Source organism: Hemicordylus capensis, chromosome 4 (genome assembly GCF_027244095.1).
Source record: "Hemicordylus capensis ecotype Gifberg chromosome 4, rHemCap1.1.pri, whole genome shotgun sequence".
In the NCBI taxonomy this organism is placed as follows: domain Eukaryota; kingdom Metazoa; phylum Chordata; class Lepidosauria; order Squamata; family Cordylidae; genus Hemicordylus; species Hemicordylus capensis.
The window spans coordinates 290,173,332-290,192,105 of NC_069660.1; the positions used below are offsets into that span (position 1 = coordinate 290,173,332).

Here is an 18,774-nt window from a genome sequence, read left to right on the forward strand (position 1 = left end):
GCAGCCAACGACACCTCATCCTCAGCTGCCATGGGAAGACCTCCCCCTTAATTCTATCTCATCCACCACAGGCGGCTGGGCTGCGGGACCAGGCACCTCTGGAAAGGTGAGCCTGTGCGGCACCACAGCAGTGGAGACAACTTGGAGAGTAGGCTTCTCTCACCATTGCCCACCATTACCAACAGCATCACTCCTTCCTCTGCCTGCAAATCTGCTCCTCACTCTGCCTTGCACCCTCCCAGATATCTTGGGGTTTTTAAAATTGAAGCCCTAACTCTGATTGGGGGGGGGGACTTTTAAAAAAGGGGTGTGGAGTTGGTGATCTAGTTATGCGGTGTGTGCCACGCATGGTGCTATCTATAGCACACACAGAAGCTATAAAAAATAACTGTCCCCTCCCAGTAAAGAAGCAGGCTTTATTTGAGGGGGAGGGCTTCTTTTAGACAGGAGTGAGCAACAGTGGGTTAAGTCTAAGAGAAGGAAAAGGATAGGGGATTACTGTGGCCTCTCCTAATTTAACTGACCCCTCCTGTGCTACAGTCCTAGTGCCTGTCTGATCCCTTCTCCAAACTAGGCCCTATTTAAAGATTAAGGACTTCAAGTTCTCCAATAACCTGACTGGGGGGTGGGGGTGGGCTTACTTTCTGGTGTCTTCTCTCAATCATTTCTGTTTGAGTCTGTCCAGATTCTGCTCCCCGAGGTACTCACCTTTGGAGGAGAGCAGGTGGGCACCAGTCAGGCACCCACCCACCCATAAAATAACAGCTGGGGGTGGGGGAGGAACACCAGGGAAACAAAGAGAGCCTGGGCAGGCTGTGCACCAGACAGAAGTCACAGCACACCAGTCTCCCGCCCCTCACAAAAGCAGTCCAATCCAGGCACACAGCAACAGCAGAGAGGTGTAGCTTGGGACTGCAAAAGAAAAAAACCAAAGAGTCAGTAGATCACCCAGTTATTAAAGCCAATGGGGGCTGCCTGGCTATAAGCAAGAAGAAGAAAAAAAATCAACAGAACAAGAAAAATGCAAAGCAGCACCCAGTGAAGACCATTGGAGCTGATGGTAATTTTTTTTTTTTTAAGGAAAATATTTCAAATGTATTTAAGGGCCTGGGAGACAGAAATCCCTTTCAGTGTGCCAGTGCCTCTTGAAGAGGAAGGAGACATCAGGAGAGGAAGGACAGAGAGTGCTGCACTGCAGCAGAAGAGATCAGAGTGGTAGTGTGGCCTGGGGCCCCACTATAATAAAATATTTGTTTGTTGAAAAATAATTGTTGGCACGGCAAATTAAAAGGCGGGGGAGAGACAGATAAGCCACAGGCACGGTCTCTCACTCCCCCCCTCTCTCTGGGCCAGGCAAGCCCCAGGCCACACTACCACTCTGATATCTTCTGCTGCAGTGCAGCAGTCTCTGCCCTTCCTCTCCTGATGTCTCCTTCCTCTTCAAGAGGCACTGGCACACTGAAAGGGATTTCTGTCTCCCAGGCCCTTAAAAACATTTGAAACTCCCTCCTTTGGCCACCCTACTCCATCCTGCAGCCCACAGCCAATGGGGGCACAGTTGTCCATGAGAACACTTGATTTGTATGATGACAAACCAACCAAGAAGCAAGGAGATCTCAAGCCTTGCCAGGGCCAGGGCCAGGGCCTGGGCCAGAAAACCAATCAGCAAATTAAAAACAGCCCTCCAAAATGGCACTCAAAACACTGCAGAAGCATACACATCTCAAAGATGGTCCAAAAATGGCCCCAAAAGGATCACTGACGCAGAATCCACTGCCAGCCACTGGGCTTGGCTGCCCATGAGAACCTCTGGGATCTGTGTGGATCCCAGCGGTGCTGCGGCACCAAACCCACCTCTGAAGCCCAGCTCTTAGCTGAGGTTAAGGAACCAAACACACCCTTAACCTGGCTCCCAGGCTCGTGTGTCAGTGTGGGCCACTTGTAACTTGTGCTGACACATAGATGGGTGCCTAGAGCGATTCGCAGTGCACTGTGGGATATCCAGAGGCCGGGATAACGAGTTCTTGCCTCTGTTGATCCATGCTGCTCCTGGAAGTGCTGGTCATGTAGGTATGTGGCTTGCACACCGCAAATGCTCAGAGTGGTCTCCTGGGAGAAGGTTGTGGCTGAATGCAGCCCCTCCGCACACATGATCCCAGAGTCTGGGTTAAGGGCTTGCTTGAGCCTTTAACCCCAGCAAAAAGCTGGATTAAAGAGCTGGGCTAGGAAGCGCTGCCCTGCTGGTTTTCATGCACAGCCTCACCCATTGTTTTAATAACCCACACTTTGGTAAGCTTCATCACCCATACATTTGGCAGAAATGCCACAGGCTTCTAGGAGACAGGAAAGAGGAACACAAGGTGGTGAAACATGAACAAATGATGGGGTCATAACTCAGTGGTAAAGCACTTGCTTTACATGTTGAAGGTTCCAGACTCAATCCTTGCCATTTCCCCAGGTAGGGGTGGGAACAATCCCTGTCTGAAACCGTGGAGAACTGTTATGGACCTAAGTGGACCAGTGTGCAACTCATACAATGCAACTTCATACAATGGATTGAAAAGAGAAAGAATGTGCTGTATCCCATGTTGAAAACTATATAGATGTGCTGTATACTAGGGTGGGAGGCATGAATGCACGGACTAAAGCTACTTCCCAGCCCATGCTCTGTCAGATACCAAAACGATAAAGTATTTCTTGGGAAGCAATTTGGCAGACAGCTCTATAAACCAATAGAGCTTACAGGTAAGATACAGGCAACAGAATGACAACCTGTATCAAAGATGAAACAATATTGTCGTTCTTTTCAAGATGACATCCTGCTGCTCCCATATTTTTAGTGTCATCAATCTCCATAGTTGTTTGATAGCAATCTATTATTCTGTGTGGGAGATGCTGCCATAGAATAGTATTAGCTACACTATCATTTTTAAAGAAAGTTTCTATCTTATCTTTGCAATTATGATCCAGAAGTGTGGCATCAGCAACGTCCTAAACATAGCATGCAGTAGTTACATGAGTTAATTGCACAGTTAGGAGATAATGCAGTAGCGTTAACACAATTTACTATGTAATTACCGTTGCTTCCAATGAAATTATTGTGTAGCCGCCACCTAGTATCTTATGTTATTTTGTGATAACTATGAAGTGATTACTGTGATTACTATTTTTGAGTGTTGACTTTTGACCAAGGATTACTGGGCAAACTTGATGAAAGCTGAAACATAAACTTACCCTCTTCTTGGAAAACAAAGTGTGACCTTATTATTGTTAGTCAAACCATATGCCTTAACATCATTGAAATAATTGACTGCCAAATCCAGGTGTTGCAGATGTAGGAATGTTTGAACTTGCTTCCTTCATTCCTTCACTGTCTTTTAGGCAGGAATAAAACCATCAGTCAGGTTTACGTTTTGCAGTCATTTTCTGGTGGTTTCCCTATGTGTTCTACTTAGGAGATCACATTTCATCCAACTTATTCACTTAGTTATATATGTAGCTGCTGTGTCCCAAGAAATAAATTTTAAATGGAACACATAAAATGACATTCATATAAAGTATTCATGTTTATTATTTAGTAATTCAATGTTATGTAAATGTATCCTCTTGGCTTCCAGATACAGACAAATGTATTGCTACAAAGTGTGTGTGTCTCATTACTCCTGGCCTCTGGTCCTGTGAACTGCGGTTAAAGCAACTTAATCTGAATGAACGGGAAAGATTTTAATGTGAATGAACAAGAAAGGTTTTAATGAAAACCGCCCTGAGCCATTTGAGGAAGGGCGGTATATAAATTGAATGAATGAATTATGGAGGAAGATGGTTAAAGCCAATATGATGTCACAGTTCTGGTATTCCACTAGTTGTTGAAGGCCGTCCCAAATGTTGCATCAGTGGACTACCATGTATTGGTGCCATTGTACTGACAATAGCCACGATCACCAGTTGTTTATAGCAACTTGAAACGTACAAAGATGAGCCAGAATAAATGATTTATTTATATGCCAGTCTAAATGAATTTGGTTACTAAGGAGCAATCTGCATCCACAATTCGTCTCATGCCTGATACATAGTAATAAGCTGTTGTTATAATTGGAGTGCAGCTGACTGGTAATCGGGCAGGATGGCCTTCCTACTTAGCTCACATCAGTTGCCCTTATTAACTATATTCCACCACGTGCCACATAACTATATTCTACCAAAATAACGATATTCCACCAAAATGCTGTGACAGTTGCACGTATCTGCATGATCAGAGGTGCAAGAGTAAAAATTAGCAGTTTTTTATTCATTCGTGAATATTCCATCTCTTGTATTGTGTGTGTGCCCCCCCCCCGAATATTGCCTGGGTTGTGGACATTTAAGGCATGATGGACTGCTAAAGAAAGCCAATGTAAAAACAAAAACAAAATAACCTTCTGGTATATGCAATGTATAATCAGTTGTTACATAGCAACAAAAATGTATTATAATAAGGTTTGGGAAATGTTCCCATTTAAAAAAACAACAACAATAGTTTGATTGGAAGACAGTCAACACTTGAAAAAAATTATAGTAATGATACTCTCTTGCACTGCAGTTTTCAAACTTGTTAATGGAACAGCCCCGGAGTGATTGGTAACCCCCCCCCCAAAAAAAAAATTGTATTTGGGCTTTGCGTGGAGGAATTAGCTTTGCATAGGACAGATTGAATTTACACAAAGTTGTGGACCCAGGAAATAACTGGACTTAGGCAAGACTGATGTTTCAAAAATAAAAAAGAAGGGTTTATTGAAGGGAGGGGTTCAATGGAAACAAATGTGTGGTTAAAGCAGTTCTATTAAAGATACGTTCGACTGCAAAGAGGCATTTTATAGCTTGAAGTTCTAATTGTATGAATTCCCAGGTGGGCTAGAGGCTTTAGAGAAGGAGGCAGCTGGATTTAAGAAAAGGGAACAGGGAAAGAGATGGGCCCAGCGAGAGGCAAGCAGTCATATTACCTGAGCTCCTACAGAAACCTTGTGGCTGCCTGAACAACTGAGGGACCTCATTCCTCAGGGGTAGCTTGGTCAGAAGCAGGGGTGAGGAGATCAGAGGGGTTAGGTGATAGAGGTAAATCCACAGGGGTGCCTTCTCTTTGGAACCAGCTTCTTGTGTTGGCGAAGAAGACTGGGCAGATCAAGCTTGGCCAGAGAACCGATCTGGAGATTGGCCTGAAGAGCTGAACATAGTCTGGTATTATGGCGTGTGAACAGCAGATCACCCAAGCTGCTGGTAACTCCAAGGCCTGTGTGGATCGCAAAGGAGCACACTGGATCATGGAATTGGGGCTTGATATAGCAAAGAACATGTCCCGGGGCAACATTCCTGACAGTCTTCTTTGCTGAATAGGTATGCTGTTTGGAACCTGCAAGGATTCCATTGTTTCTGATTGCTCTTCCTGAGTGTAACAATGTGTGAATGGCCGAGGCAATCCAAAGCTGAATGTCATGATAATAGAGTGCATACTACAACTACTACTACTAACTACTACTACTACAATATTTATATACCACTTGTCAACCAAAGTTCTCAAAGCGGTTTATATAGAAAAATATATAATACATCAAGAAGGTGGTCCTCTGACCCCAAAGGGCTCACAATCTAAAAAGAAACATAAGCAGATACCAGCAACAGCCGCTGGAGGGATGCTGTGCTGGGGTTGGATAGGGTCAGTTGCTCTCCCCCTGCTAAATATAAAGAGAATCACCATTTTGAAAGACGCCTCTTTGCTTAGTTAGCAGGGGTTTCTTTGCTTATTTAGCCGGGGTTCTCACGTGCATAAACGTGAGAAGAGGAAATCTGCATGGATGGAGGGTCCAGTAATCCAATCAGTACTTTTGATGGGTGCATCTTGAGGTCCTTATCGTTAACTCTACCTCTTTTGTGAGGGGGGAGAGTTACCTCCGTGAGCCTTATCTGCCTTCTTTCTGCTGAGTTAATTGGCACATTAGCTTGCTGCTATCCTTTACGAAAGGAGGGGAGGCTGAGGCAGTTCACACCAAGTGCAGAGTGGCCTTGACTGGAAGTTAACTTGCTTTAGTTAACTTCTGGGGTCTACTTAGGGTAACCCAATATAGGGAGGGCGTGCATCTGATCCCTTTTCCAGTTTGCTTGTTAGTAGCCAAATCTAGGGGCGACTGGCCTACTGCCAACTAAGTGACCTCTCCCCATGTGCCACACATGGAGAGATCACAATGCTGTGAGGCTCCTGAACATGTCAAAAGTGAGACCCATTCACCTGCAGTCTCAAACATAAGCCGAGAGGCTTCTGTGAGCCTGCAGAAAAAGCAGTGCTAGCAACAAAGCCCAGGTTAGCCTTTCCACACTGATCCATCTACTGAGGAATCTTTGTACATCTGTCTGCTCGTTGTAATGGATGTATGTTGCACCCGTGTGAGTTGCAAAGAGTTCTGAGTTTTAATGACCTTTAATTAAATATTCACTCATATTAATTGACTGACTTACACATTCATGTGGAACATTGGCCAGACCTTTCTGGCCTCAGTGCTTTCCTGCAACTGCATATTGAAGGAGAAGGTGGGTGGTGGGTGAGCTTTCTCTCTGGGAAGCTTGTCTGGTGCCCATTACTGATCTTATAATTGCAGAGTTTCTGAAAAGACTGGAGGGAACCTCAGGATTCAGGGGACACACATTAAACTTATGATTTAACAGATTCCTTTTCAGTAGATTTGCATATGTTATTTTTGCTTTACATGCATAGCTCTTATAGAGCTATGGATTTAAGGAGTTGTCAGTTTAAGTAGAAAGTTACGTTTCGATATTCATTGTCTTTTGTCTCCATAGTAATACTACTTAGTATTTATAGAGCGAGATTTGAGTGTTCAAAGAGCTTCAGATAAACGGTTACAGTGCCCAACATCCAGACTAATGTGCATGATGAATATTATTTGCACGTGCAAAGGGAGAGCTATTTTGCTGACTGATATACTGTGCAATCCTCCACATGGACCTAGCACAATACAGGCACTGCTGTGTCTTCCAATTGCAAGTTGCGAAAGCACATACATGGAAATGCCAAAATTGTGCAAGGGCTTGCAATCGCAAAAGTCTCCGTGTAACATTTCAGCATTTGTGCAAGTTGCAGTTTTGCAACTTGCATTAGGAAGATGCAGCAACTTCTAATGCTTGTGGAGGATAACTGCATTTCAGCTAAATGTATGTGGAGGATCTTGGTGTATTTCAGCCAGAGTCTCCCCTCTGCAGTCCTTTGTGCCTCCCAACATTATGTCTCTGCGTGTTGTGGAACTCGCACAGACATATCTTAGGGAGGCACAGAGGACTGCATAATGAAGGGTGTGTTGGTGAAAAATGCATATGCCATGTTGTGTGCACAAAATGTTGTTTGACGCATGCAGTGTTAGTCTGGATGTCAGCCAGTAATTCTAACAAAAGTCCTGTAAGGTAGATCAGTATTATCATCTCTAGATTGTAGATTTGAGGCTGAGAGAATAGTGGCATGCTTAAGGCAACCTTGTGAGTTTGTGGTTGAGATAACCTTTGAACAAGGGACTTTCTGCTTCATGCTCTTTAGTATCACTTTATACCAGATTAATATAATATAATCTCTCTTTCTAGCTTGTATGCATAGAATGGTCAAACTGGAAGGGTTACCATATCTAACCCAATCTTCTGGGATGCTCTCCATAATGTTTTAAGGTCATATATAAGAGGTGGATCCTTTTGTTTCATTTTGTGAGTTCTTGACTTGGGTTACTTATATGTAGCTGTTTCCTAATGTGGGCACTGTATCAAATGTGTGCAGTCTACAAATGTATATCTGTTATCCATGTGATTGTAGGCCCTTTGAAACCAGTTGGCCAGCTGATCTTTCATGTTAACATTTTGAGCCCCTTCCTCTGGGCCTGGAGAAAAAGCTGCCTCTGTGGGCTGATTCACACATATAGAACCACTGCCTAATTTCCTATGTGTCAGTGTCCTCAGGCTCTGGCTTGTGCTTGTTTTCATTCATCTAGAGGGGCAGTGGGTGAAATGGAAACACAAGTATGCTTGGCTGTCGGTTCACAGGCTACTTCTGCTATATAAATATGGGCAACTGCAAGCCAAAGATTTTTTGTGTGGAGAAAATTCACCTATTTTTATTTCACCTATTCTAAATTCACCTATTTTATCTTTATTTAAATTCACCATATTTATAAACCAACCTTTATACAAACTTTCCTTATGCCATACCATGATAGTAGCAGTATTCAGGTAACACTGTTTGTGATGTTAATTCTGTAATGATGGAGAATTAATATTGGAATTGACATCTAGAGTTATTTTTAGTCATTTATAATAGTCTAGAAATAAACATTTATATATTTATAATATACATACTATAGGAGTCTGCATCTTTTTATGGTATTTTGTATCAGTGAAAACTGAGTATTGTCTTGCTCAGGATAATTAAACCAGAGGAGTGAGCAGCAGACATGGGTCTAGTTCAGACTAAAGTCCAGAAATTATAGGTATAAAGAGAACCTTTATTTCAGCTGTCTCTCCAGCTTGTTAGATTCTCTTTTGAATAGAGTATTAAGTAAGAAGTGCTTTAAAACAAGTACAGTGCTTTTCTTCAACAATTCAGGATTTTCTTTCCACATCATTGTTTGATGGTATCTTATGATCAAAGGGATATATTCACTGTTCATGTGCTTCCGCTTTACATCAGACCCAGGAAGGGTGGTTTACCTGAATGGTGTACCAGAACCCTTGTGTGGTTGCCTGGATTCTCTGGCCCACACAAGTGTCAACTTTCTTTTATGATTATAAAGGAGAAGTGAGTTTCATGGAGAGCTTTCATCTTGGAAGGCAAAGGTCCTTATTTGTTTTAAATCAAGTGTCTCATGAGTAGATAAATGGTGGAGTTGTGGGTTATAAATGATGCATTTTGTTCACTTCGCCTTGATAATGGCACGGGGGGGGGAGTTCATTGCTCTCTTATCAAAATACTGTGACATTTCTCCTTCAACTGTAAAATTTCATATCACATTCTTCTGCTGTAACCACAACCAACTTTAACCGATTGTAAAGACTACATAATCTCTCACTGCAAGGTATCTTTTGCCTCCCACCCACCTGCTTTTCTCTAAACTTTGATAACTAGAAAGGTTGCTGAAATCAGTGCTTTTTCCCATTATAGGTAATTTATAGTATCTGTCTTATATTATACTAACCACTAATAATTGGTATTATCCTATTAAACATATTTAGAGATTTGTGACAGTAATCCTTTTACAGGAATGACAGTCAAAAGGAGTCTGAGGCAAGTATGTTTATAATAAAAACAAACAAACCCCAAACAAATTTACTTCCTTGAAGTCTAAGCTTAATTTATGGACTTGGTGATTGAAAGTTGGCAATCACCAATGTCACCGATTGTCAATAGAATTTACCATCTCCCAAGGTCTGATGATCTTTCCCAGCAGTTTCATGTAGATGTTAGAGCATTGGAGACAATATGGAGCCCTTTGGGACATTGTATAAGTTCAGATTTTGAAGAGCAATAGTCTCCAAGGGACACCATCTGTAATCTGCCCAATAGGTAGGAGTGGAGCCACTGCAAAGCAGAGCTTTCCATCCCCCAATCCCCTCAGACACTCCAGAAGGTTGATAGTACCAAAACTGTACCAAATAGTACCAAAACTGGCAAGAAATCCAAAAGAACCAACACACTCCTTCTGTCAATTCCGAATTGAAGATCATCTATCAGGCCGATCAAGGCAGTCTCTTCCCCATAGCCCTCCCGAAAGCCAGTTTGAAATATTGTTTGTTTGTTTATTACATTTATAAATCGCACCATCCAGAGGCTCTTGATGATCAGTTTCCTCCAAGACTGCCTGGAGCTGGGTGGCCATCACCCTCTCAATGACCTTGCACAGCCATGGAAGGTTGGAGACAGGCCTATAGTTGCTTAACTCTGAGGGATCCTTTCATTTGTTGTTTCATTGTTACTGCTGTGTTGTTTTTTTTAAGTAACCCATTTTGTGAACAATTGTTCAAGAGAGTTATACTTTGCCAAATACATAAATATTCCTGAATGCTTGTATAGACAGCACATGATGGTTTTGGACTGATCTGAACATCATTTTCCATTTTCACTATTGTTTTTGTAGGCAAAGAAAATAGGGAGCCCTTTCTCTCGAGCAGTGAGAAAGGGCAAGAGGGTTAGCAAGGAGGAAGCCCTAAAGGGCTTACCTCTCTACACCCGAGTGACTGTCTTCTTCAGAGGGCAAGTCGCCTGCCCAGAGGACTACTAGCTGCTGCCAGTAGCTCAGGGTGCCGGGATGTGTTGTCCCGCCCCCCGGAGCTCCAATAATGCACCGCCGTGCATTATGGAGATCCCCCTCCCCTCCCCGATATCTCCTCAGTTTGCCAGCCATGGCTGCACATAGCCACTGCTGGCAGACGGTCAAGGAAACAGGGTTATCTCTCCTAACCTCATTTTGGAGGGTGGCTGCTTAGACAGGTTTGCTGCTAAGGCGCCGCCAAAATTGGGTCCGATCCTGGCAGTGTACATGTGCTTCAGGGAGTGTTGACTGTTCAGGTGGTTCCAGTGACTGACATTTCCATACATTTTTAAAGGGCAACCCCCTTTACAGTGTTTTACAATAATCCAGTGCTGCAGGAATGGGTACACTACATCAATCAAAGCTGGGTGAAGGCACTCCTGGCTGAATGGGTAGCACTAGCCTTGAAAGATCAGGTTCACAGTTTGGGGAGTCTCATGACTACGGCACTACTTCTAGAATTCTATGAACCAAGAACAGCTGTCTACATTCATTCATTCATTCAATTTATATCCTCCTCTTCCTCCAAGGAGCCCAGAGTGGTGTACATGGTTATTTTTATCTTCACAAGAACCCTGTGAGTAGGTTAGGCTGAGAGATATGTGACTGACCCAGAGCATGATACTGGACAGAGCATGAGAGAGCCTCAGAATTGGAGCCTCTCGAAACAACATCCTCTGTGTCTGGATCCCCTGAAGTGGCCCTGGATCCCCTGAGGCTCCTAAGGAGCTGACCTCCTTGTACCATCACATTCCCTGTTAACTGCATGCCAACTGGCCTCAGGCTAGATGCAATCAGATAGAGAGGAAGTGGAGTGCTAGGCTAGAAGGCTGCCCCTTTAAGGCTTCTGCTCCTCAGGCTGGGAAGTGGAGCCCAGGAGAGGTGGCCTGAGCTCAAAAGTGTTTAATAACAGTCTGTCTCTGATTACTGTTGGAGAAGCTTCTCACATGGAGCTGTCCTCAGTGCTGCACGTGCCTTGCCTTGTCTTGCAGTTGTCCATGGGATGGTACAGGACGATATCCTTCCTCCATATCCTGTTGCTAATATTTGAGTATATATATATATATATATATATGTGTGTGTGTGTGTGTGTGTGTGTGTGTGTGTGTGTGTATTTTTTCCCTTTTTTTCTTTCCAGGATGTACTTTATGACTGGAACAATTCAAAAAGTTCTTCATTGCCATGCAGATGAAATAATCATACTTCTTCTCAGAGAAATAATGATTTTGTCAGACTTTTGGTATCTTATTTTGTAACGTGTTCTAACTCAACACTATTTATGCCAACCTCTGGAACTGTTGACAGAAATGTGAGAAGATACATCTCTTTTTCCTATGGAGGATCTCACAGTTTTGGGGATAAATAATTGCTCATGCAACAGAAAAATTCTCTAGGAAGTAGTTACCAAAGCAGCAATAAATATTTTTATTTTTCCCCTATGGCTCCCTGCACATAACAAGGAAAGCTAATAGGAAATGTGTGCCAAACATGAATTTTAAACGTGTCCAACTTCCATATTGATGGTGTCTTCTTTAACTTAGCAGCAGAGCATATTCTTTGCATTTAGAAGATCCAAGATTTAGTCCCCAACATCGTCTTTAGTACCAGTTAAAATGATTTCAGGTAGCAGGGCTGGAAAAGACCTTTTCTAGAGACACTATAAATTAGCACTGGGCTGGATGGACCAGTGTGCATCATGTAACAATGCTGTGGTTTCGTATATCATGTGAAAATGTGCAGATCATAAAATCATTGCAACTGGAAGAGACCATGTAGACTAGAGCTGTCTTCAGGTTGGATATACTGTATAGAATGTCCAATAGATTTGGAATATCTTGGCCACACTTATCTCCGAAGCTGAGATGATTCATAAGGAAATAGTCTTCTCACATTTCTGCCAACAAGTGTGTACTGAAAACCTTAAAGAAAGGCAATGTTATTCCTTCATTAGTTAGCTTGTTCCTTTATTGAAATACATTCTGATATATTGTGAGAAACCATATAAGGAGCTGCATTATAGTGGGCTGGCCATTAGCCCTCTTGCCCATTATTGTCTTCTTTGACTGGTAGGAGTTCAGGCAAAGCTCTCAGGCAAAGGTCTTCCCCATCCCTTCTACTTGAGGCTCATTAATTAGTATGACAGTTATTGAACTTGGGACCATCTGCAGTTTCACTGGTTCTTGGCTGGGTAATTGACACCTGACCTAGGCATATGGGGGGAGGGCCAAAAAGGGTTAATTTCATGCATCTGTGGTGTCGGGATGGCTGGAAATGATCTCCAAGGTCATTTCTGGCCACCATTTTGGGAGAACGAGTCATATTGTGGCCCATTTTAAAAGGGAAAAACCCACATTTTTTCCTGATATTTTTCATGGGAAAATGGGGCACTTGGGACTTCGGCCGGGGGTAGTGGTGGTTCTGGAGACCTGCAGAGAACAGTAGGACCCTTAATTTTACTACTTTTTGCATTTTTGGCCCTTTTAAAAAGCATTTTCCAGTTTCCAGGAACCTAACCCTGAGGGTCGTCAATCGGGAAGCGATATTGATCTGCCTGTTCTAGATGGGGTCACACTTCCTCAGAAGGAACAGGTACGCAGTTTGGGAGTGCTTCTGGATCCACACCTTTCCCTGGTTCCCCATGCTGAGGCAGTAACCGGAAGCGCTTTCTATCAGCTTCGGTTGATACGCCAGCTGCGTCCGTTTCTTGAAGTTCATGATCTCAAAACAGTAGTACACTTGTTGGTAACCTCCAGACTTGATTCTTGCAATGCGCTCTATGTGGGGCTGCCTTTGTATGTAGTCCAGAAACTGCAATTAGTACAAAATGTGGCAGCCAGGTTGGTCTCCGGGTCATCTCGAAGAGATCATATTACTCCTATATTACAGGAGTTGCACTGGCTGCCAATAAGTTTCCGGGCAAAATACAAAGTGCTGGTTATAACCTATAAAGCCCTAAACAGTTTAGGCCCACGGTACTTAAGAGAGTGTCTTCTTCTGCATGATTCCCATCATCCACTGGGTACATCAGGGGAGGCTCGTCTGTGGTTACCTTCATGTCGTCTGGTGGTCACCCAGGGACGGGCCTTCTCTGTTGTCGCCCCAAGACTTTAGAATGTGCTTCCCGTGGGAATAAGAGTCTCCTCATCTGTAGCAGCTTTTAAAAAGTGTCTAAAGACTTATCTTTTTACCCAGGCCTTTTAGCTTTTTAGCTTTGTAACTTTAAATTTTGGATTATTTATTGATTTGTTTTAAGCAGTTTTTAATATTTAATTGATTTTAATGTTTTGTTTTTATTTGTTGTGCACCACCCTGAGTCCTTGGGTTAGGGTGGTATAAAAATGCACTAAATAAATAAATAAATAAATCCCCACCCCCACCCAGGCCCATTGACTTTAATGCCCCATTATCCGCGGTTCCGTTATCCATGGTTGTAGGGCAGAACAGAACCCGCATGGATATTGGGGTTCACCTGTAGTAATAATCCCCAAGAGAATATACGTGCACAGATACTGTCAATGCTGTACGAGAGAGAGGTTGATATATGTGCACATAGGTTCACCCATGTGCACATTTGGCTGGTTGAGTTATTGTATGATTTCCCTCCTCTTTTTACACACACACACACACACACACACACACACACACACACTTGATGTCTCTCTAATTTTTTTATATTAGTAATCTAAAAAAACCTGTAGTAGCTGATATACAGTGACTTTTAAAAAAATTAGCAGGGCTAAACAGCATCGTTACAAATAGATTGTCACCAACTGGTCATATTATTTCATTAATTAAGATGTTATGAAAAGACATACTATTTCACTATCTGAAAAAGGATGGTTTATTATAAGGCATCATAAATTACAATGCATATCCAAGTTCTTTGTTGCAAGATTTGTTTCCTCAATGATGGTATATTTAAGACACCTCATATATGTGGAAGGGCTTAAAAGACAAAGAGGGAGGAGTGGTAAATCAAAAAATGAAAATAGAAATTTATTGCTTTAACTGACTTGCTTATGCACATCAGTGCACAAAGTTCCACAGAAATGTTAGTGTATGGTCTTCTTTGGTTCTCAAAACAACTAACAAAACCAATGGTCATGAGCATGAAATGTCTTTGCATTTATCAGAAAAGAATCTCCACACAAAGGGACATTAATCAGGGGCAGCTGCTCCTCTGCCGAGGAAAGGAGCAAACCCAAGAGTCCAGCAGCAGATGATGATCTTATCGGGGTGGGGGGGTGGGGGGAGCCCTCTTCAGTAATATCATCAGCTTGCTCTTGGCAAGTCTGGCATTTCAGTATCATCTGTATTTGTTGGGAGAGTGAGGGAGGGTGAAGGACTTGTGCAGGGTGGGGCAGAGGGGGAGAGCAAATTAGAAGGGCTGTACAAACTACACGTAACCAGGATAAAGTAGCTACTCAGTCTGCTAGGTCTGTGCAGTGTCACTATATAATTGGGAATCTTTTCTGTCATTTTGAAGTATCAGTGTGAAAGTGGAGCTTAGGTTAACCCTTTCAAGAGAAACAGTAAGAAGTAAGAAAACAGTAAGAAGCCAGTTCCTCCAGCCTCCTTCCATTACACATCAGAGTATTTTCTTCATGTTTCCTCTCAGTGTGTGTTACTAATTGATCATACTCTGAGCAAACAAAGTGGGAAGTAACAAATGGACAGGAGAAATGTAATGGTTCGTTGTTAAAAATTACACAATGGAAACAACTTAATTTTTCACCAAGTAGCAGATAGTATTCAGATTTTCTTAAAAACAAGAGATGCATCAGAATTTGATTCCAGGCATGACAAGCAACCTGAATGTGTTAAATGTTTATACTTTCTTAAAAGACTAGATGCAAACATTTATTTATTTATTTATTTATTTATTTATTTATTTATTTATTTTTAAAGCTTTTATACCGCCCTTCCAAAAGGCTTGGGGCGGTTTACATTAAAACACCATTAAAATCAGTTAATAATTAAAACAAAAATTATAAAGCATAAAAACAATGATTAACAATTAAAAACATCATAAAACAACAATTAAATAATCAGAACAATTTAAAAACAAGTTTTAAAAAGCTGAGAAAGCCTGGTTGAAGAGATGTGTTTTCAGGTGTTTTTTGAAAATTGCCAGAGATGGGGAAGATCATATCTCAGCAGGGAGTGCATTCCACAATCTTGGGGCAGTAGCTGAGAAGGCCTGTCTCTGTGTAGCCACCAAACGAGTTGGCGGCAACTGGAGACAGACCTCCTCAAGTGACCTCAATGGGCGGTGGGGCTCATAGCGAAGAAGGCGCTCTCAGGGCCTAAGCCATTTAGGGTTTTATAAGTTAGAACTAACACTTTGTATTTTGCCCGGAAACCTATTGGCAGCCAGTGTAACTCCATCAGCAAAGGAGTAAAGTGGTCTCTCCGAGATGACCCACAGACCAACCTAGCTGCCACATTCTGAACCAACTGAAGTTTCTGGACTGTGTACAAAGGGAGCCCCACGTAGAGCGCATTACAGAAGTCAAGTCTGGAGGTTACCGACAAATGTACCACTGTTTTGAGGTCATTGATCTTGAGAAACGGGCGCAGCTGGCGTATCAGCCGAAGCTGATAGAAAGCACCCCTGGCCACCGCCTCAACCTGAGAAACCAAGGAGAGACGTTGATCCAGAAGTACTCCCAGACTGCGAACCTGTTCCTTTTGGGGAAATGTGACCCCATCTAGAGCAGGGAGATCAAAACCGTTTCTACAGTTCTGACCCCGCACAATAAGTACCTTCGTCTTATCTGGATTCAGCTTCAGTTTATTCTCCCTCATCCAGCCCATTACTGCTTCCAGGCAGGCATTTAGGGAGGATATGCCAGCTCCTGAAGAAGTTGACATGGAGAAGTAGATCTGGGTGTCATCAGCATACTGGTAACACCCAGCTCCAAATCCCCTGATGATCTCTCCCAGAAGTTTCATGTTAAATAGCATTGGAGAGAGTACGGAGCCTTGAGGGACACCATACTTAAGCTCAGATTTTGAAGAGCAACAGTCTCCAATCGACACCATCTGGAATCTGTCCGTGAGATAGGAGCAGAACCACTGTAAAACAGTGCCTCCCACCCCCAACACCTTCAGACGTTCCAGAAGGATACTATGGTCAATAGTATCGAAAGCCGCCGAGAGATCCAAGAGGACCAACAGAGTCACACTTCCTCTGTCAATTCCCAATTGGAGATCATCCATCAGGCTGACCAAGGCAGTCTCTACCGCATAGCCCACCCGAAAATCCAGTTTGAAATGGGTCTAGATAATCAGTTTCCTCCAAGACCGCCTGGAGCTGAGAGGCCACCACCCTCTCAATTACCTTGCCCAGCCATGGGAGATTGGAAACTGGCCTATAATTGCTTAACTGAGGGATCTAACGCAGGCTTCTTTAGAAGAGGTCTAATAATTGCCTCCTTAAGACAAGCAAGCATCCTGCCCTCCCTCAGAGAAGCATTTATGATTTCTACCAGGCCACCTACAACAGCCTCTCTGCTAGACAAGCCATGTTGGACAAGGGGCAAGAGGACAAGTGGTAGGCCTCACCGCTCCAAGCAGATTGTCCACATCATCAGGAGTCACAAACTGAAATTGATCCAGTCGAATCGTATAAGAGGAGTTGTCAGACACCTCCAGTTCAGACATCATATTTATTGTGGAGTCTCCATCTAAGTCGGCCCAAATCCGAGAGATTTTGTCTGCGAAAAATTCATTAAGCACACCGCAGCGGGTAACTGATGCTTCCAAATTCTGGTTCAAGGGAGAGGGGGCAGATACTAGTCCACTCACAACCCTGAACAACTCCGCCGGACGATATGGGCAGAAAAGAACCGCTTCTCTGCTGCACGTATCACCTGAGCATAGATCTTTAAATGTGCTCCATGTGGTAATCTGTCGGATTCGAGTCGAGTTTTTCTCCACTTGCGCTCCTGTTGCCTACCTTGCCACTTCAGCCCCCGTTGATCTACCGTATACCAAGGGGCCAAATTTGAAGCGGGTCAGAGGGGACGCTTGGGAGCAATTGTGTCTACTGCTCTGGTGAGCAAGTTGTTCCAGTTCTCAACCAGGGCATCAACAGGATCACCAGCAGAGCCAACATTGAATCCCTCCAAGGCTTCTTGGAATCCTACCGGATCCAATTACCTCTTTGGGCGGACCATTCTAATAGGCCCCTCGCACCTGCGAAAGTGGAAAGCGGTTGTAAGTCCAACCTTAACCTGATGGGGGTCCATCCATGACCACGGGGAGATCGTAGGAGTCCCCACCCACAGAACACCACCCTGATCAGAATAAAAGACCAAATCAAGCATGTGACCTGCAATATGCGGCGATCCAAAGACCGCTTGGGATAGGCCCATAGTTGTCATGGCCACTATGAACTCCTGAGCTACCCCAGACAGATTGGTCCTGAAATGAACATTGAAGTCCCCCAGCACCAAAAGTCTGGGAGACTCCAACGCGAGTTACGCGACCAAGTCCATGAGCTCAGTAAGGGATTCTGCTGGGCAGCGGGGCGATCGGTACACCAACAGAAGTCCCAATCTATCCCTGGTCCCCAAACCCAAGTACACACATTCAGTATGGTCCGATACCCTAACAGGGACCGTGGTAAGGGAGATGTTATCCTTATAGATGACAGCTACTCCACATCCCTGCCCACGTCCCCTCACCTGCTCCTCTACAGAATATCCTGGAGGGAGAAGCTGGGACCAAACTGGACCACTAGCCTCCCCCAACCAAGTCTCAGTAATACACATCAGGTCTCCCCCTTCATCCATGATCAAATCATGGATGAATTCAGATTTATTTTGGACTGACCTGGCATTGCAGAGGAGCAAGGTAAGGTTATGTGGGATGTTGGCAGTGCTCCCCGAGGTCAAAGAGCTGGCAGGACAGTCGGAAGGGGGGACAGCTATTAGATTTCTGACTACCCTTCCCCTGGAACAGCCTGCTGACTTGCCAACGTTTCTTCTTCTATTCCCCACCACCACCGGAATAGCTGCCCCACATTCAACGAAGGCGCTCCCTGCCTCCCCATCTCCAGACAAACCCACACACATTGCAACTTCAACCCAAACTCAGCACAACTTAAAACCGATTAAACAGAAGCCCCACTATTAAATGCCTCCCTCTATAGAAATAGTTGGACAAAGTGTACAGCCCTTGCCATCATTTCTCCCCCGAAGGGGCAACCCCAAACGGGTCGCCCCGCCGGTGTTGACCCTGCCGGTGGTGGGCCCGCCACCACTGGCAGTCTTCCTATATAGTCTGAGCAGCAAGCTCAGCAGGTGGAACCAGGAAAAACTGCCCAATCACCCTTGCAGCCCCAGTCCTGCAAAGTCTCTCCGCAAGCAGTCCTGATGGGAGGCAGATGGCAACCAGGGAGGGCAGAAGAGAAGAGGCAGCCAGGCAAGCACCCCAGTCT

At 43.9% G+C, this 18,774-nt stretch overlaps 1 protein-coding gene across 4 annotated transcripts in view; it reads left to right on the top strand.

The window, feature by feature from the left end:
• The window catches only part of ZFPM2 (zinc finger protein, FOG family member 2), a 563,228-nt gene that overhangs the window by 187,302 nt on the left and 357,152 nt on the right, over window positions 1-18,774 (top strand). The gene's annotated exons all lie outside the window — the stretch shown is intronic.